The sequence below is a fragment of the Tachyglossus aculeatus genome, chromosome 12 (genome assembly GCF_015852505.1).
Source record: "Tachyglossus aculeatus isolate mTacAcu1 chromosome 12, mTacAcu1.pri, whole genome shotgun sequence".
Classification (NCBI taxonomy): domain Eukaryota; kingdom Metazoa; phylum Chordata; class Mammalia; order Monotremata; family Tachyglossidae; genus Tachyglossus; species Tachyglossus aculeatus.
In genome coordinates this window covers 31,688,729-31,704,461 of record NC_052077.1, presented here as the reverse complement: position 1 = coordinate 31,704,461, position 15,733 = coordinate 31,688,729, and the positions used below count along the sequence as shown (strand labels likewise).

General features: G+C 40.3%; 1 non-coding gene across 1 annotated transcript; it reads left to right on the top strand.

Moving 5' to 3' along the window:
* The first annotated feature begins 3,225 nt into the window (after positions 1 to 3,225).
* On the top strand, positions 3,226 to 3,363 carry LOC119935987. Its single transcript, XR_005453582.1, has one exon. It is a non-coding gene; the product is annotated as a small nucleolar RNA SNORA7 (small nucleolar RNA).
* The last annotated feature ends 12,370 nt before the right edge of the window (positions 3,364 to 15,733 follow it).

Below are 15,733 nucleotides of genomic sequence, written 5' to 3'. Positions count from 1 at the left end.
GATGGGATGAAGTCCTATTCCATCCACTGATTAAACCAGAAAATATTTCCTATTCCTACAGATACACTTAGATTGGTCACAGTGGAAAAAAAGAGAAACACTAAACAGAAGATATACCTCAGAACACGAAATAACAAACAATTTACGGTTGAACATGAGTTTTTTCAAGGCTTTGAGATTAACCAAAGCTTAATAACTGTTTTAAGAGTTTCATTCACAATAGGAACAAAGGGATACTGAATGATTGGACTGAGGTTCATTAAGTGAAAATATTTTAACTATCAGAGAACAAACCATTTAAGGGGAAAACCCCACTATTCCCTAAACCCTTGGTTGCTTTCTAAAGTCAGCCACATGTTTTTCTCAGCAGCTAAATGTATATTATGTACTTCATTTTTTCTCTGATTCTTTCTTTGCCCTCAAACAGAGCATAAAACCTTAAGGCATTGATTATACGCAACCAGCACATTTAGACATTTCGGGCAACATTTGTGCCTAAAAATTATTTTGCATTAATTTTGTGAAAGTGAGACTGTATCAAGAATGGGCCATTTCAAAGCTCACTAGTCTGAAGAACACCACATCCGCAGTGAGTTCTTTGCCTATGTTATGTGTACAAGGGCCCTTCACATAACATAAAGGCTCCATGCAATTATTTTTTCCAGCCATCAGCAATTTGTATACATTAGATATTAAAGCCGCCCTCAGCACATTATGTTTTATAGCTCATCCTCATTAAATTAATCTTCCTCAGCATTTTCACATTTTATGAACCTATGCAGTACTTGATATGCAAAAAAGTTCAGGAAACTGAAGCCTTTCAACATAAAACCTTCTGTAAAATAAGGACTAAATATTATCATAAAAATTCACAATGGAAGGAAAATCCACAAGCTGTATCAATAACCCATTTTAATGTGGAATCAGTAAATTCAATCGTATTCATCAGGCGATTACTGTATTCAGAGCACTGTACTAAGCGCTTTATACTATCATATTTGATGCCTCCCTTGTTCTGCATGCAAACATCCTTGTAGAAAGGGCTTTGTACTTTGGGGTGAAACGTGGAAAATATGCAGAACATAGTAGAAAGTATTTTTCTTAGTCAATCGATTGTATTTATTGAGCATTTACTATGTGCAGAACACAATATACGAGAGTTAGTAGTTACGATTTCTGTTCTCAAAGAGCATATAATAATAGTGATGGTATTTGTTAAGCACTTACTATGTGCAAAGCACTGTTCTAAGTGGTCATCTAGATGGAACTACAGATCTTAAAATATATAAATTATGGATATGTACATAAGTGCCACACACAGTAAGCACTCAATAAATACAATTGAATGAATGAATGCTGTGGAGCTGATGGACAAGGGAATACATGATGCAAATCTAAGCGCAAAACTGACACAGAAGGGAGTGGGAAAAGAGGAAATGAGGGCTTAGTCAAGGAAGGTCCCCTGGGTGACAAGTGTTTTTAATAAGACTTTGAAGGTGGAGAGAGTAATTCTCTGTCAGATATTAAGGGAGGGCATTCCAAGCCAGAGGCAGGATGCGAGTGAGAAGTCTGAGGCAAGATAGATGAGACTGAGGTACAGTGAGTAGGTTGGCATTCTAAGAGTGAAGTTTACAGGCAGGGTAGTAGTAGGAAATCAGGGAATTGAGGTAGGAGGGGGCAAGGTGATTGAGTACTTTGAAGGTAAGGAGTTCTAGAGGAGTGGGGAAACATGGGCAACATTTTTGTAGAAAAATGATCTGGGGAGAAGACTGGAGTGGGGAGAAGCAGGAGGTAGGCAGGTCAGCAAGGAGATCAATGCAGTAATCAAGGATAAATGCTTGGTTTAACATGGTAGCAGTTTGAAGGGAGAGGAAATGGCAGATTTTAGCCATATTGTGAAGGCTGAACTGACATGATTTGGTGACAGATTGAATATGTGTGTTCAGTGAGAGAGATAAGTCCAGGATAATGGCAACATTATGGGCTTGTTAGACAAGGAGAATGGTGGTGCTCTCTACAGGTATCACTGCACTAATTTCATACTTTCAATAAATAAAAGTAATTCAGGATAAGGGGTGATTCGCATACTGGCAGCTTTGGATAAAGAGAGCTGTTTGATTAGATGTTTTAGTAGATGTGACCATTTGACACAATATACTGGTAAATATATTAATGTTGTAGGGGTGTATCCGGCTCCTGTAAATTTGTGTTGGGGTCAATCATGGGACACCCCATATTTGGAGGAGTGGTTGGCCCATACTCCATTCTTGGAGACACTGGGGGCAGCCCGTGATGAAATGCATGACCTGCAGGGACTCCAGCTTTTCGTTTTATGGAGGGTTTTTTTGTGAGTGTGTGTGTGAGAATTCCCCTTCTCTGAACTGCAGTTTTATGCTTGCTTAAGGTTTGATGGTTTCCTATTGCCAGATGCATCTCTTTGGAAATATTTCCTGACAGATTGTCCCAGACTCCTTTTACCCAGGAGGTTCTGATGATCACCTAGAGATCGCTGATTAATTAATAACTGCTTCACTCCGTTGTAACTTTTACAATCAACTTGCTGTTGTGGCTTTGACCATAACTGCAGACACTCATGGGTCTCCATTGTCCTGAGTCCAGCAATCTCAATACACAGAGTACACAGTTGGTGACGTTTCACTGTTATTTCTGTATTTTCCAAGGTCTTAGTACACTGTACCACACCATGTCTGCCTTTTGTTTTGCTTAAGAAAAACAGCATGGCTCAGTGGAAAGAGCGTGGGTTTTGGAGTCAGAGGTCATGAGTTCAAATCCCAGCTCCAACAATTGTCAGCTGTGTGACTTTGGGCAAGTCACTTCACTTCTCTGTGCCTTAGTTCCCTCATCTGTAAAATGGGGATTAAGAGTGTAAACCCCACGTGGGACAATCTGATCACCTCGTATCCCCCCAGCACTGACAACAGTGCTTTGCACATAGTAAGCGCTTAACAAATACCATTATTATTATTATTATTATTATTATTATTATTTTGTCCTATCTGTAATTTATTTCAGTGTCTGCCTCCCCCTCTAGACTATAAACTCCTGTGGATAGGGAAATGCTGTATTTTACTCTTCCAAGTGCTCAGTACTCTGCGCTCAGTGTACAACAGTACAGTGCTCTGCTAAGCACTTAGTAAATACCATTGATTGATTCCAATGGATGTTCAGCAAATGCTATTACTGCTGCTGCTACTACTACTACTTACCCTCTCAGAGTCGCACCTGGAGAGTTTCCAGTACTCTACCAGTCTCGACTTTGGAAGGGAGAGTCAAGCAGAGGCCTACCCATTCCATGCCTAGCTTGGCCAGTGGCTAGCAAGTGGAAAGCAAGCTGCTATAAGTCAAGACTCCCCTATGCTCGGCAGCAGTAGCATGGAACAGAGTTGAAGGTGGACTGCGTGGAATGAGGGAATGGTAAATTACTTCCATATTTTTACCAAGAAAACTCTGTGGATATGCTACCAGAACGATTGCAAATGGATTTGGAGCATTAGGGAGAGATGTGTCCATGGTGTCGCTATAGATTGGAGACGACTCAACAACATAAGAAAAAAAAAGTCCTGGCTCCACCACTTGTCTTCTCTGTGGCCTTGAGCATGCCACTTAACTTCTCTGGGCCTCAGTTCCCTCATCTGTAAAATGGGGATTAAGACTGTGAGCCCCACGTGGGTCAACCTGATGATCTTGTATCTACCCCAATGCTTAGAACAGTGCTTGGCACATAGTAAGTGTTTAACAAATACAGTTAATACTATTACTACCACCACCACAGAAGTGGGAATAAGACTTTTTTTATGGAATTCGTTAAGTGATTACTTTAATAATAATGATGGCATTTATTAAGCGCTTACTATGAGCTAGGCACTCTACTGAGTGTTGGGGTAGATAAAAACTAATCAGACTGAACCAAGTCCATGTCTCACATGGGGTTCACAATCTAAATTTCCATTTTAAAGATGAGATAACTGAGGCCCAGGGAAGTGAAGTGACACACCCAAGGTCACACAGCAGACCAGTATCATAGCCGGCATTACAATCTAGGTCCTTCTGAGTCCTAGTGCCCATACTTGATCGACATAGCCATGCTTCTACATGGTTCCTCACACTCTAGGAACTCACAATCTAAGAAATTAATGGCAGAGAGGAGAGTTGTGTCAGATGCATAAGGAGTGATGAAGCAAAACATTAAAATATAAAAGACTAGGAATTTGTGAATTTAAACAAATCCTTTTTTCTTACTTTCCCAGGATTTCAGAATAAGCTAGGGACTTCCCCTTGATTCATGAGGGGGATTCCTTCTAGGAGTTCACACCTAGTGTAATACTAGCACTGTTTATTCCACCACTGAAATTTTAGCATGAAAGATTGATACATTATTGGCATCTCCATTGGGTATTAAGAAAAATGCTGTTCTAAACAAGCCTGGAATAGAATCAGCTATGAATTGAAATCATACTGTTGCATTCATTACCCTCTGGGAGAGCAATTATTCACAAATTGGATTACCAGCTGTGTTTTACAAGATTCTCAATTCCAATATACAACTTTTTAATTGCGTCCTCAGAGATGGAAAAGCCGAGATCCACAGAAGCATATTTGACTCCTCTTGCTCCTACTCACCGTCTTCAGCTCCTCTTTCCCACACAGCCTTACAGAGAAGCAGCCTAGTGCAGTGGATACAAGTACGGGCCGAGAGTCAGAAGGTCACGGGTTTTATTCCCGGCTCCTCCACTTGTCTTCTGGGTGAACTTGGGCAGTCTACTTGACTCCTCTAGGCCTCAATTATTCATTCATTCATTCAATCGTATTTATTGAGTGCTTACTGTGTGCAGATCACTGTACTAAGCGCTCGGGAAGTACAAGTTGGCAACATATAGAGACGGTCCCTACCCAACAATAGGCTCACAGTCTAGAAGGGGGAAACAGACAACAAAACAAAACATGTGGACAGGTGTCACATCCTCAAAATAAATAGAAGTAAAGCTAGATGCGCATCATTAACAAAATAACTAGAATAGTAAATATGTACTATAAAATAAACATAGTAATATAGTAATAAATCTGTACAAACATATATACAAGTGCTGTAAGGAGGGGAAGGAGGTAGGGTGGGGGGATGAGGAGGAGGAGAGGAAAAGGGGGGCTCAGTCTGGGAAGGATTCCTGGAGTAGGTGAATTATCTCATCTGTAAAATGGGGATTGAGACTGTGAGTCCCACGTGTGACAAGGACTGTGTCCAACCCAATTGGCTTGTACCCCTCCAGTGCTTAGTACAGTGCCTGGCACATAGTAAGCGCTTAATAAATACCGTTATTATTATTATAACAACCAACTTTGATGCTGTTGTTGGTTTTCACATAAGATCATAATTATGTTTCTCCAGGTCCTCATTCCCAGTTTTTTCCTACTCTCAAGAGGCCATTTATTCCTCTCCAAAGAATCCAGGAACTGTTTGGTCCCTTTCTGATCATTTCGACTTTCACTGAGCCATGCATTTTCTTTGGGTGGCACCTACAGAAGGGAAGCTGTTTTCTTCCTCTTCTCCCCCAAATTTTCAAAGTGCAAAGTACCCGATAATTGCCTCTCAATGAAGCCTAATAAGGATTGATTGGAGGTGGTATAATCCTTGTGATTTATAATAATTATTAAAAATAGTAATCATAATCAATCATGTTTATTGATAACAATAATAATAATGTTGGTATTTGTTAAGTGCTTACTATGTGCAAAGGTAGATACAAGGTAATCAGATTGTCCCACATGGGGCTCACAGTCTTCATCCCCATTTTACAGATGAGGGAACTGAGGCCCAGCTAAGTTAAGTGACTTGCCCAAAGTCACACAGCTGATAAGCGGCAGAGTAATAATTCGAACCCATGACCTCTGACTCTTAAGCCCATGTTCTTGCCACTAAGCCATGCTGCTTCCCTAATCTCATAGTAATTGATCACTTACTGTGTGCTGAGCTCTGTACTTTTTGGAAGAGTACAACTTAATAGAGTTGATAGATTAATTTCCTGCCCACAAATGAGCTTACAGTCTAGAAGATAATGATTTAATGATTCTATTTATTAAGCACTTATTGTGAGCTAAGCACAGTACTATATCCTGGGGTAGAGACAAGATAATCAGATTGGGCAAAATCTCTGTCCCCAGTGGACTCACATTCTTAGAGTTGTAAGAGACCAGATATTCTAGCCCCATTTTACTGATGAGAAACCTGAAGCACCTAGAATTTAAATGACTTGCCCAAGGTCATACTGCAGGCCAGTGGCAGAATTAGGACTAGAACCAGTCTTCTCACTCCCATCACCATGTTCTTTCCATTAGGCCGGGCTGTCTTCCCAGTATAAGTGAAGTATCTTTAAGCCACCATTTGAAGCACTGGATTGGTCTGAAGCACTATCAAGTATGTGAAAGTGGTATTCAGTATCTTAATCTTATCCAGAATTTTTTATTCTACATTTCACTAAATTTAGCAAATGCATTCTGCCTCTAGGAAAATCTATTGTTCTTTCTGATTGACTAATTTAGGACACAAATCCTTCCTCAGCTGCTGCTGCTGCCTAAATTCTATTCCTGATGGCACCACAATGAGGGTAAATGTTTGTTAAACTCGGGTCTGAATAGATCTCTTTGTAAGTGTCATTTTTCCAAATAAATACATTATAGAAATTCTTTTTTTATTGCTCATTAGAAGATATTTCAAAATTTGAGCAAATAGCACAACCCCAAGCCATAAATATTTTTGGATGATTATAGTGCTGAAAAAGTGGAATTCAGGAGGCTTTGCCTTCAGAAGCCTAAGCTATTTTCTTTAGCCACCAGAAAAGCAAGTGACACTGAGGCAATAGTGGATTCACAGAAAATTCAACTCAGTTGCCTATTGGTCTCCTGTAGATCCGAGGCTGTTTCTGTGCTACCCAAACTCCCTGGGATTGGGATGGGATCAATCCTCTCTGTGATTTTTATTGTATCCCTGAAACTCATGAAAAGCTTGGTGTATTGAGACATGGGGGTTGTCATAATAATGGCATTTATTAAGCACTTACTGTGCAAAGTACTGTTCTAAGCGCTGGGGAGGTTACAAGGTGATCAGGTTGTCCCACAGAGGGCTCACAGTCTTAATTCCCATTTTACAGATGAGGTAACTGAGGCCCAGAGAAGTGAAGTGACTTGCCCAAAGTCACACAGCTGACAAGTGGCAGAGCTGGGATTTGAACCCATGACCTCTGACTTCAAAGCCTGTGCTCTTTCCACTGAGCCACACTGCTTCCCATGCTGTCATCCAGATTGCCCCACTAAGGCTCTGGTCACTGAGCTGTGGATCCAGAATTAGGAACTCAGTGGCCAGAATCCCTGCATGATCAATCAATCAATCAATCAATGGCATTTATTGAGCACTTACTGGGTGCAGAGCACTGTACTGAAAGCTTGGGAGGGTACACTAAAACAGAGTTGGTAGACACACCCTATCCACAACGAGCTTTTTGGACCTGAGTTCAGGGATCAAATTCAATCTCCAGGGATCAAACAGGACCACGCAACCCCTCTCTGCCTCCTCTGAAAGCAGCATGGCCTAGAGAATACAGCACAGGCTTAGGAGTGAGAAAGAGCTGGGTTCTAATCCCAGCTCCAGCTCTTGTCTGCTGTGTGACCTTGGGCAAGTCACTTCACTTCCCTATGCCTTAGTTACCTCATCTGTAAAATGGGGATTAAGACTGTGAGCCCCACGTGAGATAGGGACTGAGAACAACTTGATTTGCCTGTATCCCCCCAGCTTTCAGTACAGTGCTGGCTTGTAGGCTTGTAAGAGCTTAACAAATAGTACAATTATTATTATTAATAATAATTATAAATAATGCCCCAGTCCTGCTTGGTTCCAACTTGAATCCAAGAGGATATGAATGGCATGACTGACTCTCTGGAAGGTTTCCTAAGTTTGCTACACATTGCAGAGTAATCAAGCTCAAGCTACTGTCCCTTAGGTGGTGGGGAGAGGGGAGTCTCATCAAATCGGTATACCATATGTTCGGACATTAGATCGCTGCAGCTAGAAGATTCATAAATCTCACTTTTCACAGCAATGCCCCCAAACTCTATCGTATCTATCTCATCTTGACTGGATAATCTCCTTAAAAAGAAATGCATGCAACTCCATCCATTAAAGAAGCATGTGCAATGACCAATTGGTCATGGTTACTAGAGCCCTTATATTCTTTTTTCCAGATACAAGTGTGTAGAGTTCTTATTCTTCAATGGGAAATCCAGAGTTTTCCCTCTGCCTTTTAATGAAGTGGAAATCTCGGCTATTATGTTGATATTCATTCCTAATCGGTACCCAGGTGGTTGAATGAAAAATCATTCCAGTGAGGAATCATCATAATCTGTGAGATGACTTGAAGTTTACAAAATGCCTGTCTTGATTCTGCTGTTTCCACTCGTCCAGAAAAAGCTGTCTGATCCTTAACTCATTTCAAGCTCATTTGAGATATGAGAACAAATTTTCTGCACTGAGGGTCTAACCTTTTAAAATATGCAGTTAATGAAAAACCCTTGGCTTTTCCTCACTGACTTACTTTATTACCTACTTCACAATATCCTCTTTCTTCAGGAAAGAATACTAGGGTTTGGGGTAATTTTTATCAGAAGTTTAAAAGTCGCTTTCCAGGAGATTTCTATCCACTTTATTCTACCTTTTTTAGGTGCCTCTTTTCAGGTTTGCCTTTGTAGCCTAAGTCTGTCTTTCGAGTTTGACCACTAGTGTATTCTCCTCTGAGTGGCCTCTTTAATGAACCTTGTAAAACATTCTTGGCAGCTCACTGGGAAAAATCAGGGGTTTCACTTACATGGAGTTGCAAATTATCCTACTTGCTAAGTTCTCAGATATCCATCTTTCTGATTTAATTATTGGTGCTGGTTCTCATTCAGGGGGCAGTAACAATGCTTGGCTTGCGTTGACTATTGGCTAAAATTGATTCTCACAACTTTTTATCACTATAATTAATGAAAAATCTGCTATACTACTCTAACCTATGTCAACCGATCTATTACCAAGGCTCTTAAGAGTATTAGCATGTGTAAATCTAGCCAGGACTATAAGTCTTAAACCTAAAGGTGAACACATTAAGGAAACCAGAAGATGTCTGTAGTCAAGTATTGTTAGCACAGAGCCGTAGATATTAAACAGCCGCTGTGGACTTCTCTGCCCTCTTTCCTGTTTCATTCCCTCTTCCTTTCTATTCACCCTGCAATGTCATACTCGCCAGCAAAGACATGAAGCAGAAGAAATAGAGCCAAAGCAAAGGTATCCTGTTCATCTCAAAATTGCTGCCTTCGCGTTTATCACAAGTGACCAGTGATTCTCTTGGCTCCTGGGCAGTGATTGGACTTCCATAAAACTTCTGGTACCATTATGGGATTGTTTCCTCTATCAGACAAATTAAATCATGTCTTTACCCCAACATGTAGCACAAAGAATGTGTGTAATACATGCCATAATAATCATTAATAATATTGATCAGATGAAAAGAGAAATTCTTCACATGAATAAGTGATAGAGTTTCTGTTCCACATGGGACTCACAGCCAAAGTTGGAGGAAGATACGCATCTCATCCTATTTTACAAATAAACCAAAAAGAGTCAGAGAAGTTAATTAATCAATTCAATCATATTTATTGAGCTCTAACTGTGTGCAGAGCACTGTACTAAGTGCTTGGAAAGTACAGTTCAGCAATAAAGAGAGACAATCCCTGCCCACAATGGGCTTACAGTTTAGAAGGAGGGAGACAGACATCAAAACAAATTAAGCGACTTGTCCAAAGTCACAAAGCCGGCAAATGGCAACTAAGTCTTTGGATTCTCAGGCCCGTGTCCTGCTGCCTAGACTCACTGCTTCTCCACAAAATGGACACACAATGATTGCCATTAAGGCCAGCCATCACATCCTTCGAAGGATTCAGATCCCATTTACAGAGCTACAGTAAAGGATTAATTAATCCATCATTAGCCTGAACCAATAATGGCAGCCCTTATATTTTAATGTAACTATGATATGTCTCCTAACTGTAAAACAATAAGAGTAAAAGATAATCCTGATCTCCTTTCAAATCCTTTACCCATTGTCTCTCAAAGCCAGATACTGTGTAATAACTGATTAAATCTATGTGATGTACAGCAGTAACAAAGATTGGAGACCAGTAGGTGTGAGGAACAGTACTAATGTTCAGGGAACCTATTGGCCATAATATACTCAGGTGGAAAATGTAGGCTATTTATTTTGTTAATGATGTGCAGATAGCTTTAATTCTATTTTTTTCCGTAGATTTTGGCACCTGTCTACATGCTTTGTTTTGTTGTCTGTCTCCCCCTTCTAGACTGTGAGCCCATTGTTGGGTAGGGACTATTTCTGTATGTTACCGACTTGTACTTCCCAAGCGCTTGGTACAGTGCTCTGCACACAGTAAGCACTCAATAAATATGATTGAATGAATGAATGAAATATTAGTATTAAATACAAGAATAGTTGAGTCTTGGTTGCTATTCCTATATTATTGCCATAGGTAAAATAAATAAAAAAATATTCTTGACTAATGAAAGTTCAGAATGGCTCAGGCTGATTGTTCTTGAATGGGTTTCTCTTCCACACATTGTAAACTCCTCAGTAGTGGGCATGTTTGGAAGAGAATTTTGCTCAGATTAATTCCCATTTTAATTCTGTCATTTCAAATATACATTCACCAAAGACGATTTATCTGCTGTCCATTTTGATACACCAGGGAGGTGTGGGAGAGAGGAGAGGAGGGTGGCTGCAGGTAATTCTGGAATAATAGACACATTGCCTAGAAAACAGACTAGACGATTGCATGTACAGTTCAGTTTACCCACTACTGAGATGTTGGCGAGAGGTAAAGAAATATGGTATAAGATGCAATAAGATTCCTGAACCGTCACTGCCCCCCCCACCACTTTTCCATATTAGTGCAGCTTTCACAACGAGGGTTGCATGGCAAAGGAAAGGCCTAAATCAACCCTAAAAACACTAACACCTTAGCACCACTTCATTAGTTTCTCTCTCTTTGGTGATAGAGCCCAGGGAATGTGTCTGTTATATTGTTGTGTTGTACTATCCCAAGCACCTAGCACAGTACCGTGCATGCAGTAAGCCATCAATAAATATGACTGATCGACTGCTTGCTTTAAATGAAACATCAGCAATTGGTCGATTGAATGATTATCAAGTTATACTTGATAAATAATACCTAGAAGGAATATTTTGCTCTAGATGAGTGGACACTGAATCATGAATAAAAAGAGCATGATAATCATCTAGCTGATGTTTCAGCTACTTGCCAAATCTCTTTATTTTCATAAACAATGTTAAACCCCCTTGGAGAGAAGGGTCTCAGAGTACCCAAAGGAAAGCCAATGGATTAGAAAAACTTGACTAGGAAAGACTGCTACATCTGGGATCCACAGGGGACAATCTGATTTCAAACCTCTCAATATAGACTCCTTGAGGACCAGGACGTAATCTAATCAAGAAAATGAACCATTAGTGGTTAAAGAACAAACCTTAAAATAATCCGATGTCAATACAATTTCATATTTTTACAGTCATGCATAATTCAGGCATGAGGGAATATGCAAACATGAAAATTTTTCCAGATGTGGGTTGCATTACCAGGGCTCTTCCAACTCTGCCACCTCTCACAGTTCAACTAGGTACGTGATTCAGTCATAAGAAAGCAGTCCGCTCCCAGTAATTACAGGGGTGCCAGCCTAGTACTTCCAATTGGCACAAGATGAATATTCATTAGTGAAAAAGAATGTAAAAATGAACAATTTACAACCGATGGTTCAGGTTGAAGTTGCAATTGGTGATAGATAAGAATGATATTTGTTAAGTGCTTACTATGTGCCAACCACTGTTCTAAGCACTGGCATAGATACAAGGTGATCAGGTTGTCCCACTTCGGGCTCACAGTCTTAATCCCCATTTTACAGATGAGGTAACTGAGGCACAAAGAAGTGAAGTGACTTGACCAAGGTCACACAGCTGATCAGTGGCGGAGCCGGGACTAAAACCCATGACCTCTGAACCCCAAGTCTGGGCTCTTGCCACTAAGTCACGTGAAAATTTAAGAATGAATTAGGTAAAAGCTTGAATGATAAGAATCAAATGTCTTGCAAAGAAATACAGAAAAAAACTTTAGACTCTATTTTATTCTCCACTAGAATGGAAGCTTCTGGTGGGCAGGGAATGTGTCTCCTGCTTGTTTCATTCTTTCTAAGCACTTAGTACGGTGCTTTGCATCCACCTGGTATCCAGCACAAGGGCACGTTGTTTCAAAATACACTTTGGCATTAATCATCTGGTTATTTCAGATCAGATATCTGCCCTCTCTCCTCTGCCCTTCAAAGTACAGAGTGATGTGCCTGCCTACGGCCAGCTGAATTCTGGTTGAAAAAATTTCACATTTGCACCTGCTCTGTCTGAACAGCTCTACCATTATCTAACTCATTAGCCAGCTAATGAACAGCAACTTGCAACTCGCACGTTTTGTCAGAATGGAGCCCTGAAGGGCTGGGAAACACTGGGTAATGTTCCAGGAGCTGCGCTGGGATTGCCAATGACGGTTTCTCATTCATGCCTCCTGATGGATCCACAGCCAAGCCCAACTAACCATTGCCAAAAAACAATTTCTTGCTAAGAATAAATACGTGTGCCCCAAATTGAGACTGAAGTGTAACTGCGTGGCCTAATGGGAAAAGCACATCCAGGGAATATGGACATCTAGGTTCTCCGCCCCTTGCTTCATGTGTGACACTGATCAAGTCGCTTTGTGTCTATGCCTCAGGTTCTTCATCTGTAAAATGGGAGTGAAATAGATTTTCTCACTTCCTTTTAGGCTGGGAGCCTCATCCAGTGGAAGAACTGCATTGCATCTGCCTATAGTGTGTCTACTTCAGTCTTTAAAGCAGCATGGCTCAGTGGAAAGAGCATGGGCATTGGAGTCACAGGTCATGGGTTCAAATCCCGGCTCATCACCCTGGCCTGGAATGCCCTCCCTCCCATCATCCGCCAAGCTAGCTCTCTTCCTCCCTTCAAGGCCCTACTGAAAGCTCACCTCCTCCAGGAGACCTTCCCAGACTGAGCCCCCTCCTTCCTCTCCCCCGTCTCCCCCTCTCCATTCCCCCCACCTTACCTCCTTCCCTTCCCCACAGCACCTGTATATATGTATGTATGTTTGTACGTATTTATTACTCTATTTATTTTACTTGTACATATCTACTATATTTATTTTATTTTGTTAATATATTTGGTTTTGTTCTCTGTCTCCCCCTTCTAGACTGTGAGCCCACTGTTGGGTAGGGACCGTCTCTACATGTTGCCAACTTGTACTTCCCAAGCGCTTAGTATACTGCTCTGCACACAGTAAGTGCTCAATAAATACAATTGATTGATTGATTGATTGATTGTCAGCTGTGTGACTTTGGGCAAGTCACTTAACTTCCCTGTGCCTCAGTTCCCTCATCTGTAAAATGGGGACTAAGACTGTGAGCCCCACGTGGAACAATCTGATCACCTTGTATCTAAACCAGCGCTTAGAACAGTGCTTGGCACATAGTAGGCACTTAACAAATACCATCATCATCATGGCTTAGTTGAAAGGGCATGGGCCTGGGAATCAGAAGGACCTGTGTCTGCTGTGTGACCTTGGGCAAGTCACTTCACTTCTCTGTGCCTCAGTTACCTCATCTGTAAAATGGGGATTAAGACTGTGAGCCCCAAGAGGGACAACCTGAATATCTTGTATCTACCTGGTGCTTAGAACAGGTGTTGGAACATAGTAAGTGCTTAACAAATACCATAATAATTACTATTATTATGTTTGGCACCCAGGACGCACTTTAATACTACGCTACTACTAGAATTAGTGTTCTTGTTATTACTATCATTTCTCAAAGTAACAAAACGTCCAAAAAAGTCTGCCAAAGGATAATTCACAAAAAAGAAGGGAAATCTGTAGCTTGGTATTAACAGTCATAAATCAATAATTCCATAATAATTTTGCATGTTCAAAAAGCCACTGTCACCCTCTTGCACTTAATGGACTTCTAATACCGTTTTTAAAAGTTCCATCATTTGTAACGTCTCCTGTCACCAGCTAAGAAATATTAAATATACATTTCTACACCCAACTAAGCATATTGATTAGTGGCTTTGGGCAACTTGACAACTCTGTGCTCTAAAATATCCATTGGTAAAAGGGGATATTCAACAAGATATAACTTACTGGGTGTTCTTTGCCTATTAAGCAATGAATAATTACTCAGAACTAAGAAGTTCAATAGAAACACCAAGAAGGAAAAGAAAAAATTCCCAATCAGTACTTTGAAAAAATAGTGGTGAAGTAGATGTACTTTATTCTACGTACTAGAAAAGATTTTAAATTGAATTTAACTTACTGAAGAACGTAGAAGAAAAAAGCACGTTTTTAAATCTCTAGTAACTTCTCTTCCAAAACTGCTTTTTACAGTTCCTACAGTAAACAAAGTAGAAGTAACCCACTTCAATTCCAATAAACCCTTATCTTTCTCCATTAAGAAGGCTGAATGGCTTTTCTGTCTCTATATGTCAGATGATAATAACCAGACTCTTCTGAAATAAGCTTTTAAGCATGAAAACAACTTAAAAACAGCCTTGCTGTTTGGAGATAAGCTTTTAAGAAAAGGAAATGAGTGAATTTTTGATAGTGTATATGGCTGGCTTCAAAAGCAATAGTGACCTTTAGGATGTGCAAAACAACAATGAAATCGGAGTGATACTGTGAAGTTTACTCGGAAAAGTGACCATTCTTTGGAATAAACATAAAATTTAATATCTGACTAATGCTACAGAATAAACGGTTGGTAGCTGCTTTAATATTCAAACTCAAGAACCTAGAATCTTTAGAGTAGACTTTTCGTACATCAGATGATCCATGGATACTTTGCCATGAAGTTCATACTTTTCAATAATTAGAGTGCTATGTTCTAATGTCTCTTTAACTCAACTGCATTGTACCATAGCAGGAGTTCCAAGTGAGCAAAACCTTGGTTTCCAGAATTACATCACATATCTTTCTTTCTTTTTAAATTACATTTGCACTGAAGTTTCCAGAATTGAAACCTAAAATATACTCTTTACACAAGGAGAAATCTCCTGAGAAAAACTGATCCAGATGTCCCAATTTTGGGGAGTAAAATTAAAGGTCTAGATCGATTTTTATCTATGCTTAAGGTCTAGCTTCCCCCTGTGTGTACCCTTGTGGTACTAAAATTTCAATATAAAAGAAAGAGCTGTTTTGTACTTCCTGCTTAGTTGTGGGCAGGAAACCTGTCCACCAACTCGGTTGTATTGTATTCTCCCAAGCACTTCATACAATGTTCTGCACATGGTAAGCTCTCAATGAATATCACTGATGACTACATTTGTAACTGCCCGTGATGTTACCAGGGCCTGTTCCCTTTCAGAAATCCACTTCAGGTAGGGAAGGGGGGGTTTGGATACCTAAAGGATCAGCAGCAATGACTAAGAAAAGAAAACTGCAGCCACTTGGAAAATTTTGCCTCTAATCCCAGATAGCCCAGGACACTGGCTCCTTGGATGCCTTAGATGGAAATTCAGCCCCATCCCCAAAGAGTAAGACTCAAATTATATTGTGG